The sequence below is a fragment of the Capricornis sumatraensis genome, chromosome 14 (assembly GCF_032405125.1).
Source record: "Capricornis sumatraensis isolate serow.1 chromosome 14, serow.2, whole genome shotgun sequence".
Lineage (NCBI taxonomy): Eukaryota > Metazoa > Chordata > Mammalia > Artiodactyla > Bovidae > Capricornis > Capricornis sumatraensis.
In genome coordinates, this window is record NC_091082.1 from 80,540,906 (window position 1) to 80,563,259 (window position 22,354).

General features: G+C 37.4%; 1 pseudogene; it reads left to right on the forward strand.

Moving 5' to 3' along the window:
- The first annotated feature begins 11,768 nt into the window (after nt 1–11,768).
- Nucleotides 11,769–21,332, forward strand: LOC138090303 (cyclin-dependent kinase 1 pseudogene; annotated as a pseudogene).
- Nucleotides 21,333–22,354: the final 1,022 nt, after the last annotated feature.

Here is a 22,354-nt window from a genome sequence, read left to right on the forward strand (position 1 = left end):
GATTTTTCAGGCAAGAGTGGGTTGCCATTTCCTTTTCCAGGAATTATGGTGGCAACAAGTGAACACTGTGATTTTTGACGTGTTTCAAACATTGCAGAGATTTTGAAAGGGACTGAGCCAGGGCCACCCATCTCAGCTTTCAAAAGAGTTTGAGCATCACTTCCCAGCCGCAAAAGATCCCCAAGCTGGGAAGGAATGGATCTGAGAACATTTATTAATAAGCCAGGTGAACTGAATGACTGTGCTATACGAGAATGACTGTGCTTGAGATTGCAAAATGGTGGTCTTTAAAGTACATCTGAGACAACTTCAAATCTCCGTTAAGTTCAGGATTCAAGTCAAGGCAGAGTATCTTGAGATGGCCACAAAAGCACTGAAAAATCTGCCTCCATGTCCAACATCCTCTCTTTGTGAAGCACGGTTTTCTGCAGCGATAGCAACCAAAACGAGATTGTGACTGGACATGAGCAACACACTTGGAATGTCGTTGCCTCCTATCACCCCCAAGTGGGACTGTCTAGCTGCAGGAAAATTTTGCTCAGGGCTGCTACTGATTCTGCATTATGGTGAGTCATATAATTACTCCATTATTATCACAATGCAATAACATCAGAGGCACAGTGCACAATAATGTAAGCCACCTGAATCATCCCGAAGCCATTCCCTGCCCCCCGGTCTGTGGGAAAACTGTCTACCGTGAAACCAGTCACCGGCGCCAAAAAGGTTGGGGACCGCTAATCCGCCACTATGCCACACCCTTAACAGTCATTCCCAGACACATTCCCCATGTTTCAATTTATACAAACTGGAAAAATCAAGCAGTTCTTCTGGATTATGGAACAACTCCTCAAGAGTCACTCTCTGTACTTCACGTCCAAGGCAGCTAAGACTCCAGTCCACTCAGGTCCAGAAGGACAGAGGGATGGTGCAGGAGGGCTTTACGGAGAATCAGGAGTGTGTCACAGAGCAGCTGTCTCAGAGGAGGCACTGCAGCTTCCTTGGGCATGTCATGCTAACTCCAGACTCACCAGGCTCTTCCCATGTGTCACCATTCCAAATTTCAGGATCCTACCCACTCCCCCAACCCACCGCAATCAACACCCTCATTTCAACAGCAGACATTCTACAAAGCTGGGGTCCAGTTTGCATTGTAATTTAGTCATTTTGAGGAAGAGACTTTGGATTTCATTTTCAGCCATCTCAGTTCTCTGAACTACAAGAGATAAGGCTCTCTTTAGGGGAAGACAGAGAAATTTTCAGGTGATTTATGAGCTAGGAATTCATATCCCTATGCTCACCTTTTTCTCCCTGGCCATGTTCATGAAACTTGTTATTCTGAAAAAATGTTACCAGGTGTCAAAATACATGGTCACCCAAGGACTCACCTCTTGAAAAGTATTTGATTAGGAGTATCCACTGATGATCTTGTGCCTATCACTATTGCCACACCAGGCCAAGGACAACCAGTACTCTCTTTACTACTTAAAACAGAATCAGCACCTTTAAATCAAATCAGATCAAGGGACCAGTTGGAGAAATCCCAGAACAAATTCGGAAAATGCATTCTTAAGATACTCTTCCATTAAAAGTACTCTCAGTAACCAAACCTGTATTAGGGTTCTCCAGAGAAACAGAACAAAGAGGAGAGAGGGAGGGAAGGAAGGAGAGGGAGGGGGAAAGATTTATTTTGAGAAACTGGGCCGTATGATTGCTGGGGCTGGCATATATGAAACATTAGGAACAGGCCAGCAGGCTGAAGAGCCAGGGAAGAGTTGATATTGTAGTCTTGCAGTCTGTAGACAGAAATCCTTCCTTATCGGCTGGATCTCAAGTCTTTCCTTTCAAGGCCTTCAGCTGATTCGATGACGCTCATCTGTATTATGTACAGTAACATGCTTTGCTCAAAAAATTACTGGCTTAAAGGTCAGTTATATCTAAAAAATACATCAGAGAAACATTTAGACTGGTGTTTGACCAAACCACAGAGTACTATACCCTAGCCAAGATGACACATAAAATTAACTCTCACAATATCCATACAAAAACCTGTACACAACATTAACTCTCACAATATCCATACAAAACCCTGTACACAAAATTGTATAACAGTTTTATGTGTAATAACCCCAACATGGAGAGCACACAACTGTTCTTCAACAAGCGAATATTTAAACAGACTGTGGTACACTGACACCATGAAATACTCTCAGCAATAAAAAGGAGCAAATTACTGATACATGCAACAACTTGGGTGGAATTCAAGGGCATTATGCTAAGCGAAAAAAATCCAGTCTCAAAAGGTCACATATTATATAACTCTACTTATATAGCATTTTAAAATTACAAAATCAAAGAGTTAAAAAATAGAGTAGTTATTGCTAGGCACTAAGGATATTCATTCAGGTCATTATGAAGATGCATTTATTAATATAAGAGGGATTTTTTTGGTTAAGAATTCATGGGAAGGTTTAGAGAGAAAATGTTTTAAGAGATGCATAATGATTTTCACTTAACCAGATATTAAAATAATTACCAAGATTAACAAAGTAGACAGAATAATGAAACCATATAAAAAGTTCAGTGTATTTGTATACATAGTAAGCCAGAATATGATAAAGAAGGTTATCTCATATCAGTGAAGAAACAATAAACTCAGAGGCTATTCAATAAGCAATGCTGTCATCTCTGAGTATAGATACAGGGATTTCACATACATATTAGCTATTTGAAAAAATGTTTAAGTTTAGATAAAATTTACAAAAGCAAAACAAAAACCTATAAATAAAAATGATTAATACCTTTTTCCTGCATACAAATATAAAAATTCTATGCATCAAAAGATGCTATAATCAAAATTCAAAATTATACAATGAAGAGGACAGCAAAAATTAAGATATGGCAAAAAAAGAGAGAGAGAGAAGTTACCACTCTTAACATGCACTTGATATTTTTAATAAACTTTAAACCTACAAGAGCAATTTCAAGTAGACATTCACCAAATAGTTGTAAATTATCATTAAACTGAAAAATATCCTAAGACTCTTTGTGTACATTCCAAAAGTCACTGGTAGATGTAATCCAGTTGATCTATGCAAGGGCAACAAAGGAAAATTAAGAGAATTAGAACTAAATTCTCCTTTGGGTCTGGTGAAGCCACTCCTGTCTTGCCAAGGAATTTCTTTGTGAACAATCCCCAAAATCAAGTCTTCTGTGCCTAAATTTCCCATCTACTCTGCAGACTGAGGTGCACGCGACGCTGTTGGACACTGTGGTCCCTGTGTTGTTTCAAAGCACACTGCTCTTACTGCAGGATTTTCTTTCATAAAATTAAGTACAATCTAAAGCAATGCTGGTTTCTATTCTTAAATCTAATCCTATTCTATTCTTAAATCTGGTTTAAGGATAGATGCCTAGATGACTGTATAATCCATCTGGGACAAACTAATTCAGCAGTCTTGGCAGCTACAAAAATAAAGGGGAGGCTACTCAAAAAACTGCACAGCAGGCTCTGGAAGGGATCGAATACTGAAAGGTCAGTTTAGACACTTCGGGATTTTTCATTAAAGACAACAGGAAGAAAAATAACATGAAAAATATCCGCACTCATGGTAAACAGAGAAAGGGAGGGTAAAACAACATACCAATTTGACAAAGCTTTTTAAACAAAGAAATGAGAAAATAATCTTCTATGTGATTATTATTAGTGAAATCTGCTATACACTTTTAAAAATACCTTAAAAATTAGAATATTCTTCGACACTGATAATCTATTTCCAGGAATTTTGTGTCAATGTAAAAATTACTTTTTTCCAAGGATATAATCAAAGCTACTGAAAACACTATAAATGTTTCTATTCAAAACCATTATTTGTAATAACATAAATTTGTACATTTTAAAAAATCCAGAAATAGGAGATTGGTTAATAACTACTAGTATTTCCATACAATGGAACACTATATTATCACTAAAAATTAGATAAACAGTAAGAAAATAAATTGAAAAATGGTTGCTAATGTAGGAAAATATTCAATGTTACATTAGGTTAGAAAAATTCTGGACATAATCCACAGAGTGGTACCTGTTTTGTTTAAACTACGTATATATTTAAATGTAAAAATTATATGAGAATATTGAAATATTAATTGTTATTGTGGAGGGTAGAATTATGTGCTGTATATTTTCTAAACAATTCTCCTTATTTTCTAAATTACTGACAATGAACAAGTATTATTAGATGATCAGAAAAAAAGCTACTATATTTCATTATATAAATATATTGAAATTATATATAATGAAATTATATATATATAATACACACACCCTCCCCACACACAGAGGATCCTTTTATTCTTAAAAAGGCAATACAGAACAATTTCCAAAATCTGATCTAAAGAGCACAAGATAACAGGATTTTAACAAGTGTTATTTGCGAGAAAAGACCTTCAAAGGTTCTATAATAAAACACATTTAGGAAAAACTGGGCAAAATAGAGTTGAACAGTCTTCTTCAGGCTTCCAGAGCCTTCAAACGCAAATTTTTCAACCTCAGCCACCTCCATGCCAGCCCTTAGAGAGACTCCGCAGAACCTCTAAGAAGCTGAAGAACCACTTAAAAATCGCCAGTCTCTTCTATTATTCTCACATGCTGGATATATTTTATAAAATGTAATGAGACAGGGAGGGAAGAAGAACAAATTATGTCACAATAATTGTGAACTTCCACAAGGCAGTAATTTCTAAGTACAATTTGGGACCAGGGAAAGGGGGCAAGAACTAAAGAAGACAGCAGATGGAAAGACGTGCAAACCTGACTTGCTTACTAACATTGGTTTTATATGGATATATCATAAAATATGCAAATTGCATAAATATGCTTTTACATGTGATGACAAATCACACTGATGTGGTAGAATTTTAAAGATACTATAAATTGAAATTATACGTATACCTTAGCATTTAAATTAAAGCTGTACCTTTGACTTTAAAAGTACCAGAGTCAGTGCTAAAATTTATGCAGCAGAAAACAAACTTAAGCATTCTTTACCAAACAGATCTTCATATCAGCCATTAGATGGCACCACATACCTACTAGTTAACATAACTGTAATCTTCCCCCATGTGTTTAATTATAAAACATATTTATCTTTTAAGTAAATATCATACATATCATCTTTTGTCATTATTAAATGTTAAGTTTTCAAATGAAGAAAAATAATTAAACAATTATATCAGTATCACCCTTTCTGCAACATTACAATTTAAAAAAACTAAGTCCATTCAGAAATCAAACTGGAATGTTCTAAGACAACTATTCAAAAGTTAAATGTCAAATGGCTAGAGAATGTCTTCCCTTAAGACAAACAGAAGATAAGACTAATTTTCTACCTTAATTTTTTTCTACTTCTTTTCTTTCATAAACCTTATACTGTCCAGTTTCTAATTCTTCTCAATAATCTAATTTCTGTCTACTGTTCTTAACTAAATTTCATCATATTTTATTCTCTAATCTAGGACTCTCTCAAATTCTATTAATTTAAAGTATAGCTTCCTAGTCTCTACCGTGATACCCTCTGATCCATATCTTTTTATTTACCATTTAGACACACAAAAATCTGCCCTATTCTGCTCACTGCTTTTTCCAATCCCAATTAAGATAGAGTAACAAGGATAAGATTGACCCTATGACCTAAAAACAATGAAACATGAGACAAAATATATGAAAGACCATGGACACAGGCAAGCAAGGGCAGTGACCGTGGAGAAAGGAAAAAAGTGATAATTATTATTTTCCAAGCTTACTGCCTGGAGAAAGTTTCCAGGCTGCAGCAAAGAGAAAGGGAACCTAAGCAGAGCCCTGGGAATAAAAGGAGGCTAAGGAGGCCAGAGTTTGCACAGCTAGCTGAGTGCCAGAGAATGGAAAGAACAGTTGCTCAGTCGTGTCTGATTCTTTGCGACCCCATGGACTGAAGCCCACCAGGCTCCTCTGTCCATGGAATCTTCCAGGCCAGAATACTGGAGTGGGTTGCCATTCCCTTCTCCTGGGGATCTTCCCAACCCAGGGATCGAACCCAGGTCTCCCACATTGCAGGCAGATTCTTTACCGTCTAAGCCAGCATGAAAGCTGTGCAGAAAGAACTCCAGAGAGCCGTGCTGAGTCACCTGTAAGTAAGAATACAGCTGAGTGCTACTCAAGAAATTCCTGTGAGAAAATCACCAGAGACTGGGAAAAGATTCCTCCAAAAGGATTAAAGACAAAAGTGTTCAGACATCACACAGCACAGAAACAGGGTCTATTTTCAAGATCCACTGATTAGAATTCTAGAATATCTTGCCCAAAGGTTAGGAAAAATTAAACTCTAGAATAAATGCAGGTATGATCCCACCAAACAATATTTAAAAGAAGACCAAAAGGAACAAGCTGTTTCCAAGTAACAGACTAATTCATAACAAAACTCAAAAAAGTAAACAAAATAGCTAACATACAACAAGGAAAACGTCACAATTTCTAGCATTCAATAAAAATTTATTAGGCATGCAAAGAAGAGGAGGTGAAAATTTAAAAAAAATCAAAACTGACTCAGAATGATAGAATTAGCAGATCATGATATATGGTTCCAGGTAATTTCACCAATAAGCATCTTTGCTACATACCAGCCATAAATATTTTCACCACATACCTAATTGGTCATAAGGTAATTTTGCTGTAAAAGATTAATAATAAAAAAGAGGGACATTTAAAAGTACATAATGAAACATTAAGAAATGAATACATTAAAGAAACTATAGCAAAATACAAAAATGTGGAATATATTTAAAATGTGTGTAAAGTCATAACAAAGCTGTACAAATAACTGATTTTATGAGTTGTAACAAGCACTGTCCTCAGTCTTTCATTCACAGAATTTTATATGTTTTTTCTTCTTATTAATTCATCTCCTCGTTGGAATTACTATTTTACTTTTTCAATAAAATTTCTTTCTATATTAAGAGGAGTAACAGTCTCCAAAGACTAGGATGCATATCTGTAAACTGAGCTTTGAATTTCCGTGAAAGCCATCCACACTGTTGCTTGTTCCTCCCATACTGTCTCATGTCTGTTGACAGACACGGAAAACTTCTAAGGGAAATGTGAGTTCACTGCTGCAGGTTCAGATCACCAAAGGATCTGCAAACTGATACATTATTTCCTAGTACAATATGCAATCAGGCTTTATCCTCTCTTATTTCACACTTCTAGTATGTTTTATTACCATATTTTCTATCAACTCAATATATATATAGTTTGTTATCATCCACTATTTTAAGATCACCACACCTACTGGTCACTCTATAGACTATTTACATAATATAAACATGGGTACATTGCGTTAATAGAGAAATGAAACCAAACTGCCAACCAGTTATTTTATCTTTATGGCAAAACTGCCTTACAGCCAACTAGTTATGCAATGACAATGCTTGCAGGGAAGATGCTTAAAGAGAAATACTGGACATAAATACTAACAGTTATTATAATGTATCCCATGGGTTCAAAAAGCTAGCAAAAAGAGAAAGTATTAAGAACCATTGATATATGTTTTTAAAAACCTAAATCAACCTTCTAAAGATGAAAACTATAATATCAGAGGTAAAAAGATTAACAATAGATTAAATATTGAAAAATAAAATATTCGTTGACTTGAAGACATACCAATAGAAAGTAACTGAATAAAACAAAGAAAAAAATTATTTAAAATGAACAGAAAGGCTGTATGTAAACTGTGAGACAACTTAAGGTGCACAAATATATACGTAATTACGGTCCATAAAAAAAGAGGCCAGAGAAGGGAGAATTAAGAAAATATGTGAAAAAATAAAGTTCAAAATTTTACAAATTAAATGAAAATGACAAACTACAGAAGGTAGCTGAACCCAAGTACAAAAAACATAAAGAAAGGTACAAAAAGGAATACCATATTCAATTATTTAAAAACGGTTATTAAGATCTTAAAAGCAATCAGAAAAAATTTACACATGATGTATAAAGGAAAAAAGATAAGATTAACAACAAATTACTCGTTAGGAACAAATGCAAGCTAGAAAAAGTGGAGCACCCATCACTACAGCGTTGAAAGAAGGGGAAAGGTAATGAACCTAGAATTCTTACCAGTGAAAATATCTTTGAAAAACAAAGGTAAAATAACTATAATAAATTGTTTTTAAACTGTGAGACATTCAAAAGCGAAAAGAATTCATCACTAGCAAACCTACTTGAGAAATGTTAGTCCTTTAAGCAAAAAGAAAATGATACCACATGGAAAGAGAGATTTATCAAAAAGGAATACAAGGCACTGGAAATGGCAAATGCATGGGCAAAGACAGGCTTCATCTTATTAATTTTTTAAAAAGATAATCGAGAGTGATATCGTGGAAAATGGAGGAGAAAGCGTCAAGGCTTGGTTTCTGCACTGAATAACTATTACACTGGAAAAAGGTGTCAGAACCAACTGTTCTTCAACAAAAAATTTTGTTTTCTATTTCTACCTACATGAGATAGTAGATACTCACTAAACTTACTGTGATAATCATCTCATGATGTATGTAAAGTTGAATCATTATGTTGTACACCAGAAACTTACACAGTGCTGTATCTCAATTATATCCCAATGAGATTTAAAATTTCTTTTTAAGTCAACTGTTTCTGAATTCTGCAACCTAATCACACACTTAGAGCAACCAGAGACATACCTGATGAAGAAGAGGTTGCTGAAATTTGGGAGCAGAGCAGCGGTGTAGGAGCCAATGATAACCCTTCATCCTTGGCCCCGCCTGGGTGGGGAAAGCACCTTATGCTCCTGGAGCCGCTGGCTGGTGCTGGGGGGGCTGGCGGTGGCAGTAAGCACTCTGTCTTATGAAAATTTGGGGTCGCACACTTTGGTTCTTCTAGCTATTCCCTAAAGGACCAGTGCAGATGTTTGCCTTTGTTTTAGCTCCCTCAAACTACAGTGACATCCCTGGCAGGAACTACTGAAAACTTTAGACAGGTAGATCTTTGTTTTGCTCGGTATTTTGGGTCCAGACATTTAAGAAAACCTCTATGAGGTCATGGCTGACCACAGATATAATGCAAAAGGAAATTTAGTGACCACACATAAGAAAGGACAAAGACTTTACAAATATAATCTAACTGCAGCACCCAACAGGCAAAAGTCAGCAATCCTTGATAAGCAGAAGAATCTGATTTTCATGCCACATTATGGCATTCAAAATATGCACTTTCCAACAAAGAATCACAAAGCAAGGAAACAGGAAAGTATGTCCCATTCACATGAAAAAAAAATATATATATATTAACATTTCAAAACTATCTCTAAGAAACCCAGACATTAAAACTGCTAGTAAAAAATTAGAAATCAACTGTATTAAATATGCTCAGTGAGCTAAAAGAAACAAGAACTAAAGGAAATTTGGAGAGTAATATATTAACAAATAGAGGGTCAATATATACACACTGTTCAAGGGAAACAAGCAAGAATTCTGATGATGAAGATGACTGAGATATAAGACAACTGGAAGTATTCAGTTTGAGAAGCAGAAACATAATGAAGAAAAATTAACAAAGTCCAAGGGACCTAGGGAATATCATCAAACATACAAATATATGTACCACAGGAGTCCCAGAAGAAGAGAGAGGGACAGAAAAATATTTGAAGAGATAATGGCCACCAACACCCTAAATTTGTTGAAATAAATGTAAACATCCAAGAACGTCAAGAAATTTCAAGCACTATAAATGCAAAGTAACCCACACGAAGGCACATTAAACTCCTAAAAAACAAACTCTTGAAAACAGGAAGAAAGAAACGTCTCACTACATAGAAAAAGTTCTCAGTAACAGCTGATTTTTTTTGTTTTATCAGAAACCATGGAGGGCAGAGGGCAGTAGGATAACATATTTAAAGTCCTGAAAGGAAAAAAAGAAAGTCTGTGAACCAAGAATTTTAAACACAGCAAATTATCTTTTAGGGTTCATGTTTGGGATCGCATGTACACCCATGGTGGATTCATGTCAATGTATGGCAAAACCAATACAGTATTGTAAAGTAAAATAAAGTAAAAATAAAAATTTTTTTAAAAATAAATAAAATAAATATTAAAAAAAAAAAAGAATGAAATGGTAAGACATTTCCAGCCAAATAAAAGTTGATGGAGCATGTTACTAGTAGAACTGTCCTCCAATAAATACCAAGGAAGCCCTTCAGGCTGAAACGAAGAAACAGTGGACAATACTAGAAGCCACGAGACTAAACAATTCAGGCCATATAGAACTACACAGGTAAACAATAAAGCCAGTTATTGCATCCTGGGTTTATAACTCATTTCCCTCATCACTGTTTCAAAAGAAAACACATAAAATAACCATTATAAATCTATGGGCACATAATGCATGTACACTGACAACTATCAGAAAGCGGAATTAAGAATCAAACCTCACTTACAGTTGCATTATAAAGAATAAAATACCTGGCAATAAATCAAACCAAGAGGCATAAAGTTCTACTCAGAAAACTATAAACTATATGATACTGATGAATGCAGCTGAAAATGACACAAATGGAAAGATATACTATGCTCAGGGACCAGAAGAATATTGTTAAAATGTCCGTATTACCCAAGGCAATCTACACTGGTTCTAGAGAAGACAAATCAATGAAAAGAAAAAACAATCTAAATACAGAAACTCACACACACACACACACACACACACACACACACACACACACAAGTTTAGTATATAATAACAGAGGTTTATCAAATTAGCCAGGATGAATTATTCAATAATTAGTATTCAAATAACTGGTTAATCAAAAATAAATACAAAGCTGAGTCCTTCACACCGAAAAAGTTGTAAGTGGATTCAAGACTTCAATGTTTAAAGATGCCCACATTTTACAGTAATTAGAGAATCACTGAGTTAAACTATGAATTCTTTAGAGAAATCATCTCCAAATGTAAGCCACAGTCAACATCTGTATGCCTCTCACTTTGTGGACAAATTTCTCAAAGGTTTGTTTGTGGTTATCTAACTTTGGGGGTTAAACGGTAGAAAAGATGAATCCTATTTCGGTTGATGCACAGAAAACTGTCCTCTGTAGGTATTTTCTCTCTTCTTGAAAACGGTCATGCTGCTGCTGCTAAGTCACTTCAGTCGTGTCCGACTCTGTGCGACCCCAGACTTTAATTAAATTTATTGTTCAAAACAACCCAGCCATATATATCTCTTTATATAGAAACTCATATAAATATAGAAGTATTTAAGCCAATATATCCCATTCTTTCATCTGAGTCTTAGGATGAAATAGACCCATAAGAACAACAACAACAAAAATCTCCCTTCTCCCCTACTCTGCTTCGAAAGGAAAAACATCTTAAGAGAGAGAAACCAAGACTAAATTGATAATGCGGGCAGCATTCCGTAAAATGTTCCGACGCTTATCACTGAAAAGGGCTGTAATGGTTGGTATATATGATATCAATTTTCAGAATGGCATCAAGAATTCATCTCTAATCATCTTCTCTGAAGGATTAAAAAGGAACCCTGAACATCTCAGCTCCAAATCAGTGAGGCATTGATCCTGAGCTGGAATAGGCTGAGACCTTGTCCCTTGGACCACAGGCTGGACAGTTAAAAACATTCTGATTCTTCTGTCCTGGTTCGAATAAATGAACTTTCTTTCCCTTTTGAGAGTCAGTTATTAAAGAGTGTGTAACACAGCTGAATAACGCATATGGGCTTAGGAAAAACGGAAAGAGGCTTTAACTCTATGAAGTTGGTACCTAGAAGTCATTCTGCAAAACAGCTTACAACTAATTCAGCCTATAGAAAAAGAAATAAAAGGATAAGAGAGACAGTGGTACTTTCAGACAGAAAGGACCTGGTGAGGTACAGGGCTGGCTCTCACACAGTCTACATTCTGAGTGTGCTCTCCATTTTTATAACAGTGACTCCAGATTCTCATAATACTGTGGCCTTCACAATAAATTCTTTCCCCTTAAGTCCTGAACTTCAATCTCCCCCTTCAACTGTTGAGGGGCTGCCTTACTCACTAAATATTGATATTAACTTACAGCAGCCTCAATTTGGAATATAAAACTAAAAACAGCAAGCATGAGTCAACGCGGAAGGCTCTTTTCCCCTCGGGGCGCACATAACCTCTCATTAAGAAGTTCGAGAAAGCTGGGAATGAATCAAAGAAAATACAGCTCCATGATTTCCACCTTCCATTGAATTGTAGATGAAAATGTCATTTTAATTATAGTAGCAAAAGCCCTATTCTTTGTTACCATCAAGGCTCTATAAATTCACAATCTAATTAAAAATTCTTGAGTCAGGGAAAAAAAAAGAACACCTTAAAATGTACTCTAACACAATAGCTTCAAAAATCTACTGGTCCCCTCAACTCAAGAATATCTCTTATTAGCACTGCCTAGAAGTCACTGAGCTATATGAAAGAGAAAGATAGCTAGCCAAGAGCCGTAAAATATGAAAATAGTATAAATAGGAGAATTATATCACAACTCTAGATTTTTTTAGAAGATAAATTCAGACTAAATTACATGCTAGGAAAAGAAGCACATTATTTACAACATACTATTTAGTCACAACAAAGAAATAGCCATAAACAATTATAATTTTTAGTATTTGAGTAATGATTTAACAATACGTGAAGAATGATTTTTACTGGATTTGCATGGAAACTGAACACAGATCTCTTCATATGCCAACATCCAAAAATTAGGGCTCAGAATTGTCCATACTTGGAGCCATTCCCTTATTCAGAGATCAGCCAAGTGTTTCCTTTATAAATATCCCATTATTTAAATGAATTACTAAAACATTGTGGAAGATTCATGTTGAGCCAAGTCATTAGTAGCTCTCATACATTCAAAATGCTGAATGTCAACCCACTAAAACAATGAGCAACAGAAACTATCAGGACATATCTTCCACATTCACATATACAGAACACATCTAACCCACTGTTAAGAGTCTGCAAGTTTCAAGAGCTGTCCCTACTCCTTCATTAAAATAATATTAATAACATGCATATACCAACTTACTGGCTAAGAAGCCAGACACAAAAAGCCTACACAATTCACTTAGCCTAATGTTTCCAAAGAGTTGACTCATTGGAAAAGACCCTGATGCTGGGAGGGAGTGGGGGCAGAAGGAGAAGGGGACAACAGAGGATGAGATGGCTGGATGGCATCACTGACCCGATGCAGATGAATTTGAGTAAACTCTGGGAGTTGGTGATGGACAGGAAGGCCTGGCATGCTCCAATTCATGGGGTCGCAAAGAGTCGGACACGATTGAGTGACTGAACTGAACTGAACTGAACTGAATGTTTTCAAGATGTATCCATGTTGTGGCTTACATCATGTTTCACTCCTTTTTGTGTGTGAATAATATTCTATTGCATGGATATACCAATTTTGCTCACTCCACTGATTGGCTGATGTGTATTTGGGGGTCATTTCTATTGCTTTAATGATTATGAAAAATGCTGCTATGAACATTTATGTACAAGTTTTATATTAACATGTATTTTCAATTCTCTTGAATGTACCTGGGAGTGGAATTGGCAGGTCATCTAGTAACTACAGTTGTTCCTTAGTATCCACAGGGCATTGATTTCAGGACCTGCTGTGAATACCAAATCCAAGGATGCTAACGTCCACAGTGGGCCCACTATGACCATGATTCTGCATCCACGGATCCAAACAACCATTGATCAAGCATTAGGCTCATCATCTGAAACTGGCTGAAAGTACACACGCAGAACCCATAGATGAGGTGTTGACTGCATATTTATTGAAAAAATCTGCATGTAACTGAGCCCGTACAACTCAAATCCATGATTTTAAAAAATTAACTATATATTTTTAACTTTTTGAAGAATTTTCAAAATGTTTTCTAAAGTGGTTGCACCATTTTATATTCTTACCAGCAATACATGAAGATTCCAATTTCTCCACATGGCTACCAACACTTGTTACTATTTTTAAGATCATTCTTTTAGTAAAGCATTTGGAAGAGAACAATAAAGAATCTTTACACAGTTTTATTTTTCCTTAGAAGCTGCCAAAGTAGTAAAAATTACAACTGAAAAGGAGTAAATAAAACTATCATTATTTGCAGGTGAAATAAATGTTTATATAGAACACCAAAAATATCTGTAGAAATATTTAAACAGTTTAGCAATAAGACTGGATATAAAATCAATATAAAAGTTAATTGCATTTACATTATCAGATTCCCTGTTCTTTAGAGCAATAAAAATATGAGATTTCTAAGCACAAATCTAACAAAAATTATGCAAAATTTTTATAGAGAAAATTTTAAAACTTTATTGAAAGGCATTAAACAAATGCAAAGATACACTATGTTCAAGAACAGAAGGTTTCAATTACAATAAAGACATTAACTCCATATGGATGCAAAGATTCAACATAACTCATTAAAATTTCAAAAGGGCTTTTTAAGAAACTGGACAGATTGATTCTAAAATTTAAACAAAAAACAAATCAAAGGCCCACCAATAATCATGACACCACTGAAAAAGAAAAAGAATTTGCCCTAATAGATAAGAATCACAAAGTTCTAATAATCAGTGAAGAAAAGGAATAGATAAGTGTTGATAATGGAACAGTGTGAAATATTTGAAATACTTGGTAAATTGTGTAAAGAAAAACTGAAATTAGGTTCTTACTTTTATATTTGGAAATATTAAAAATTTCCAAAAAATTAATTTCATCCAGATTAATAACTATGACTAAAGTTTAAAAGGTTAAGAGTTAAAACTTTTAAAAATATTGTGTCCCCACAAAGTCCCAAAGAATGCTAAAGAGAAAAAAGGAGAGAGAAAGAAAGAAAAGAATGAAAAAAAGAATATTTACAAGTCTGACTAATATTAAAATTTTTGCTCAAAGACCATAGACACCTGTAACTGCAAAAAATGGAAGTTGCCTAGCTCCATGCCTCCCAAATTTTCCTCTCCAAATTGTAAAAACTAGCAGTAAAAAGTAAATCTATATAAAAACCATGTCCTCAGAATAACTTGAATACAAAGAATACAGAAATCTCAAAATAACTGTTAGTAAAACAGACAAAACTTAACAGATCTTAGGGCACAATCTCTCACGTTCTCACCTACTCCAATCCCACTGAAAGCCTTTGCCTTAAACAAAGAAAAGACGAAGAAAAACTGCTGAGAAGACAGAAGGGAGAAGATTAAAAAAAGAAAGAAAGAAAAGGTGACCTAAAACTATTGTCAGAAAGAAAAGCCCACCCTAATCTGAAAACACTTTAAAAAAAGAAAGAAAAAACATTAGATTTAGATAGAGCACAGGGAAGGAATCTCAAAGTACATGTGAGCGGAAGGGACAAGCCTGATTTAAATGGGTGGGTGGGTGCCTCTGTAACTTAGTTTCTGGAGAAGGACAAGGCAAAAGGAGAGAAGGTTCTTTGGCAGTTTGGTGGAGATGAGGAAAAGAAACAAAATTGAAGAGTCTTGGGCTTCCCTGGTGGCTCAGACAGTAAAGAATCTGCCTCCAATGCAGGAGACCTGGGATTGATCCCTGGGTCAAGAAGATCCCCTGGAGAAGGGAAAGGCCACCCACTCCAGTATTCTTGCCTGGAGAATCCCCATGGACAGGGGAGCCTGACGGGCTACAGTCCCTGGGTTCTCAGAGTTGGACGGGACTGAGACTGAGCAACTAACACTCACTTGCAAAGACAAAAGAATCACAAAATCAGACGATGCAGAACCCCTTCCCCACCAAAACAAAACACAACAAAATACCCTCACTGTATCTCTCCATTTCAATATCCTATTCTACTCAGCCTGAAATTCGCTCACTGATGTCACATTTTTAAATTACACATCCACATCTGCAGGGAATTTATGCAGATGATCGTCATTAACATAAACAGAACACGTAAGACAAGGAAAAAGTAGGCATATTACATGAGGGTGGACTCACTGAGAAGTGGGAGAATGGGGCTCGCCGTACTTCTTGGGCTCACTGCTTCATTAACATTTCCCAGCTTTCTCTGAGGTTAGACGTAGCCATGACTGCATTATTGACAAGGGGTATGCATCCCAGGGGATGTGCTCTGCTCCTAGGCCTAGCCCATAATCACCTCCTAGGCAGAATCCTCCCTCCCCCTTCCCTCTTCCGCACCCCCTGCTGGATGCAGATGAACCCGCCACCTCCAAAAGCACACACAGAAGGCACCAGAGCCATGAGATAGGAGCCTGGATTCCTGAATCGCTGCTCAAGACTGTGATGTAGCAATCACACTGATAGACCTGACTCAGACAAGTGAGAAAGAAACCTGCATCCTATTCAACTCATTATCTCATCCTATTCAACTCATTATCTCATTATGTCATGATCTGCCTGACATACCAATACCTTAAATAATACAAAAGGCTATTTCCTAAGGAAGCAAAAAACCTTAACTAATGATATACGGTAAGAAGAGGCCTATGGCAACGCTGAGGGAAAAGGGGTGGCGAGGCAGACTGTGAATGCCAGGCCAGCAGGGATTCTCTCTGGCCAACAAGGCACTGAGGTGGGTGCCCGAAAAGAGAAGTGAAGCTCTAAACACAGTGACTGTATAACAAGCCTTTACTGCAAACATTAGTGCCAAGTGAAAGTCACTCAGTCGTGTCTGACTCTTTGCAATCCCATGGACTAGGAAGTCCATGGAATTCTCTAGCCCAGACTACTGGAGTGGGTGGTCTTTCCCTTCTCAAGGGGATCTTCCTGACCCAGGGATCAAACCCAAGTTTCCCACATTGCAGGAGGATTCTTTACCAGCTGAGCCACAAGGGAAGCCCAAGAATACTGGAGTGGGTAGCCTATCCCTTCTCCAGTGGATCTTCCTGACCCAGGGGTCAAACCAGGGTCTCCTGCATTGCAGGCAGATTCTTTACCAACTGAGCTATCAGGGAAGCCCAATAAGCCTTGATCTAAAAACGTAAACTCCGAAAATCGAAATACAACTATACAGGGAAAATGGGATGTGGACAAACGCATGGGGAGGATGAAATAATATTTTATTACTGTCAATAATGATTTAAATCATTGAATTATTTATGGAATGCTGCTGCTGCTAAGTCGCTTCAGTCATGTTCAACTCTGTGCGACCCCATGGATGGCAGCCCACCAGGCTCTTCTGTCCCTGGGATTTTCCAGGCAAGAATACTGGAGTGGGTTGCCATTTCCTTCTCCAACGTATGCATGCATGCTAAGTTGCTTCAGTCATGTCCGACTCTATGCAACCCTATGGACAACAGCCCACCAGGTTCCTCTGTCCATGGGATTCTCAAGGCAGGAATACTGGAGTGGGTTGCCATTTCCTTCTCCATTTATGGACTGGTTTTACTCAATAAATGTACTAATAGTCATTTAACATGTATTAGCTAGTTAATAATTGGCTAGTTAATGCTGTGAAAGTGCTGTACTCAATATGCCAGCAAATTTGGAAAACTCAACAGCGGCCACAGGACTGGAAAAGGTCAGTTTTCATTCCAATCCCAAAGAAAGGCAATGCCAGAGAATGCTCAAACTACCGCACAATTGCACTCATCTCACACACTAGTAAAGCAGTGCTCAAAATTCTCCAAGCCAGGCTTCAGCAATACATGAACCACGAACTTCCATATGTTCAAGCTAGTTTTAGAAAAGGCACAGGAACCAGAGATCAAATTGCCAATATCCTCTGGGTCATTGAAAAAGCAAGAGAGTTCCAGAAAAACATCTACTGCTTTATTGACTATGCCAAAGCCTTTGACTGTGGATCACAATAAACTGTAGAAAATTCTGAGAGAGATGGGAATACCAGACCACCTGACCTTCCTCTTGAGAAACCTATATGCAAGTCAGGAAGCAACAGTTCGAACTAGACATGGAACAACAGACTGGTTCCAATTAGGAAAAGGAGTACATCAAGGCTGTATATTGTCACCCTGCTTACTTAACCTGCTGGGCTGGAATAAGCACAAGCTGGAATCAAGATTGCTGGGAGCAATATCAATAATCTCAGATATGTAGATGACACCACCCTTATGGCAGAAAGTAAAGAGGAACTAAAAAGCCTCTTGATGAAAGTGAAAGAGGAGAGCGAAAAAGCTGGCATAAAGCTCAACATTCAGAAAACGAAGATCATGGCATCTGGTCTCATCACTTCATGGGAAATAGATGGGGAAACAGTGGAAACAGTGTCAGACTTTATTTTGGGGGTCTCCAAAATCACTGCAGATGGTAACTGCAGCCATGAAATTAAAAGACGCTTACTCCTTGGAAGAAAAGTTATGAGCAACCTAGATAGTATATTCAAAAGCAGAGACATTACTCTGCCAACAAAGGTCCGTCTAGTCAAGGCTATGGTTTTTCCAGTGGTCATGTATGGATGCAAGAGTTGGACTGTGAAGAAAGCTGAGTGCCAAAGAATTGATGCTTTTGAACTGTGGTGTTGGTGAAGACTCTTGAGAGTCCCTTGGACTGCAAGGAGATCCAACCAGTCCACTCTAAAGGAGATCAGTCCTGGGTGTTCTTTGGAAGGACTGATGCTAAAGCTGAAATTCCAATACTTTGGCTACCTCATGCAAAGAGTTGACTCATTGGAAAAGACTTTGATGCTGGGAGGGATTGGGGGCAGGAGGAGAAGGGGACAACAGAGGATGAGATGGCTGGATGGCATCAGCAACTCGATGGACATGAGTTTGGGTGAACTCTGGGAGTTGGTGATAGACAGGGAGGCCTGGCGTGCTGTGATTCATGGGGTCACAAGGAGTCAGACACAACTGAGCGACTGAACTGAACTGAACTGAATGTCTCTGAAAAGCAGAGACATTACTCTTGCTGACAAAGGTCTGTATAGTCAAGGCCCACTGGTCACATATGGTTAAGAGAGCTGGACAGTAAAGGAGGAGGAACACCAAAGAATTTATGCCTTCAAACTGTGGTGGTGAAGACTTCTGAAAGTCCCTTGGACAGCAAGAAGATCAAACCAGTCAGTTTTAAGGGAGATCAACCCTGAATAATCACTGGAAGGACTGATGCTGAAGCTGAAGCTCCGGTATTTTGGTCATTGGATGTGAACAGACGATTCATTGGCAAAGTCCCTGATGCTGGAAAAGATTGAGGGCAGAGGAGAAGAGGGCATCAGAGGATGAGACGGCTGGATGGCATCACTGATGCAATGGACATGAACTTGGGCAAGCTCCAGGAGATGGTGAGGGATAGAGAAGCCTGGCGTGCTGCAGGACATGGCCTTGCAGAATCAGACATGACTGGGTGACTGAACAACAAGCTAGTTTAATCCTCACAACACATGAGGAACACAATACTGGTATCCCATTTCATAGATGAAGACAGTGAGATACATGTGGTTGTTCAGTGGCTAAGTTATGTCCAACTCTTTGCAAGCCCACGGACTGCAGCACACCAGGCTTCCCTGTCATTGAGATATATGAGGGCTCAGTAACCCATCTAAGGTCAAACAGTTAATAAGTGGCAGAAAGACAGTATTACTAGAAGCCAGGCATCTTGATTCTAGAACCATATACCCAACCAACACACTAAACTACCAGAACTAAACCTTTACCTGCAACAGGAGGAAAACAATAGATGTTTAAATATTTTCGAAAGCAAGAAATAGAGAAACTTAACTTAGAATATGAAGGTGAGCAGAAAACAGCTAAAAGGGTTGAGTGCCTTTGACTGTGGGAGTAGGATGGGTGTGAAGGACGGAAGGGCTAGGAGCATGATCTTATTAACAACAAAAGAAGCACTGCTTTGATTTAAAATCAGAGCTTTAACTTTCAATGAAAGGAGATAATTAAGACAAATGTTACATACATCATAATTTTGCTTGAATTTAGACATGCTGCAAATTCACTTTAAAAAGTGGATCTAACAGAAACTAACATGACAAGTTCCTTTGTAATAGAACACTTTAAGGGGAAATTCAACCTTAGTACCTAACTCACTTAGTACAGCAACTATAGCTTGTTGCCTTGTCTACTCTCTAATTGTCAAAACCCCAACCTCGGAAAGAACCACTAAATTAAAACTGGCTGAGAACATTTATTCCTGCATGATGCTTTCAGTTGAGAAAATCATTGGAAAAATCAAACAACTATCCCTGGCAGAACATAAGACAACCATTAAGTGTGTGTTTTGAAACTGGAATTCCAAAGACAATAAATTCATTAAGACAATAAACTATTCACGTTCAAAAACCACAACATAAACATCTCTTTAATGCTTACATGTAAATCTATGTTCAGGTTAACCTTGCGTTTCGTCCTCTCTTTTCTACCTAAGCTCACTTCCTGGGTGATCTCAACTAGTCTCACTGTTTTAACCACCACATATCAAGGGAGAGCAACATCAATGTGGTAGCTGCTGATGCTTTCCACGCAGGATAATAAGCCGGGATCGAACATATCCACAGATTAACTTTGGAAGACTATACCAAAACAGAGAAAATTGGAGAAGGTACCTATGGAGCTGTGCATAAGGGCAGACAGAAAACTACCAATCAAGGGGTAGCCACGAAGAAAATCAGACTAGAAAAGGGAAGAGGAAGGGGTTCCTAGTACTGCAGTTCAGGAAATATCTCTTACTAAGAGAACCTCGTCATCCAAATACAGTCAGTCTTCAAGAGGTGCTTATGCAGGATTCCAGTTATATCTCATCTTTGCATTCCTTTCCATAGATCTCAAGGAATATTTGGATTCTATGCTTCCTGGTCAGTTCATGGATTCTTCACTTGTTCAGAGTTATTTGTACCAAATCCTACAAGGGACAGTGTTTTGTCAGTCTAGAAGAGTTCTAGACTTAAGACCTCAAAATCTATTGATGGATGATAATCGAACAATTAAACCAGCAGATTTCGGTCTTGCCAGAGTTTCTGGAACACCCATTAGAGGATACACCCATGAGGTAGTAACACTCTGGTGAAGATCTCTGGAAGTATTGCTGGGGTCAGCTCGCTACTCAACTCCAGTTGATATTTGATCAATAACTTTCAGAGCTTTGGGCACTTCCAACAATGAAGTGTGGCCAGAAGTGGAATCTTCACAGACTATGAAAACACATTTTCCAAGTGGAAACCAGGAAGTTTAGCATTCCACGTCAAAAACTTGGATGCAAATGGCTTGGATCTGCTCTCGAAAATGTTAGTCTATGATCCTGCCAAATGAATTTCTGGCAAAATGGCACTGAATCATCCATACTTTAATGATCTGGACAGTCAAATTAAGAAGATATAGCTTTCTGACAGCTTCCACGTCTTGTGTCAAGAACAGATGATTGTATTTTTACTATTATCTCTGTTTATATCTCATATATTTTCTTTCCTTTGTTGTAAAACTTAAGCTATATTTCATCTTCTGATTTCAAAAGTGTTAACTTAAAAATGTAAATCCTGTTCTATATGAATTTAAATGTAATAATTCTGTATATGTTTGTAGATCCCACTGTAACAACTGTTTGTTACTATAATAAAACTATATAAATAAATATAGTATTGATGTCAGGAATCAGGAAAATTTTGAATTAGCTTAAACCATCTAAAATGCTATAGCAGTCTACTTTTCTTGTAGTTAAAAATACCAAAATTTAGGAAAGTGTGCTAAGCTCAAAGTTCATAATGCTCTTAAGTATTTCTTATGCTCTGAATGTTTAAATTTTCTTGTCAGTTTCTTGCCATACTACCTGCTTAAAGAGGAGTATTCTTCAACTGGTATTTCAATTTGTGACCTACATGCTCAGGCATTCAGAATGAGAAAACTAACCAGATTTGAGAGATAATGCTTAATTTATAGAGGTTTTTGGTAACATAAAACTAACATTAGTGTATGACAAAGTTGGCTAAGTTTTATAGTCAGAGATCAAGGGCTGTCCACAGCAGTTTAGAAAACTTATGAGCTATTCTATTTTTGTTTCCCTGGTGGCTCAGACGGTAAAGCGTCTAGCTACAATGTGAGAGACCTGGATTCGATCCCTGGGTTGGGAAGATTCCCTGGAGAAGAAAATGGCAACCCACTCCAGTACTCTTGCCTTGAAAATCCCATGGACGGAGGAGCTTGGTGCAGGCAACTATCCATGGGGTCGCAAAGAGTTGGGCACGACTGAGCGACGTCACTTTTCATTCTGTTTTTAGGTAGGTTATCTATCTGACTGAATTCTTGTGCTTTGGTCAGAGGTAATAACTATACAAAGGAGTTGCTTATCTTGGCTTTCAAGTCTGACTAAAACTGCAAATTTTGACAGAGTTTAGTTTATTAGCAGC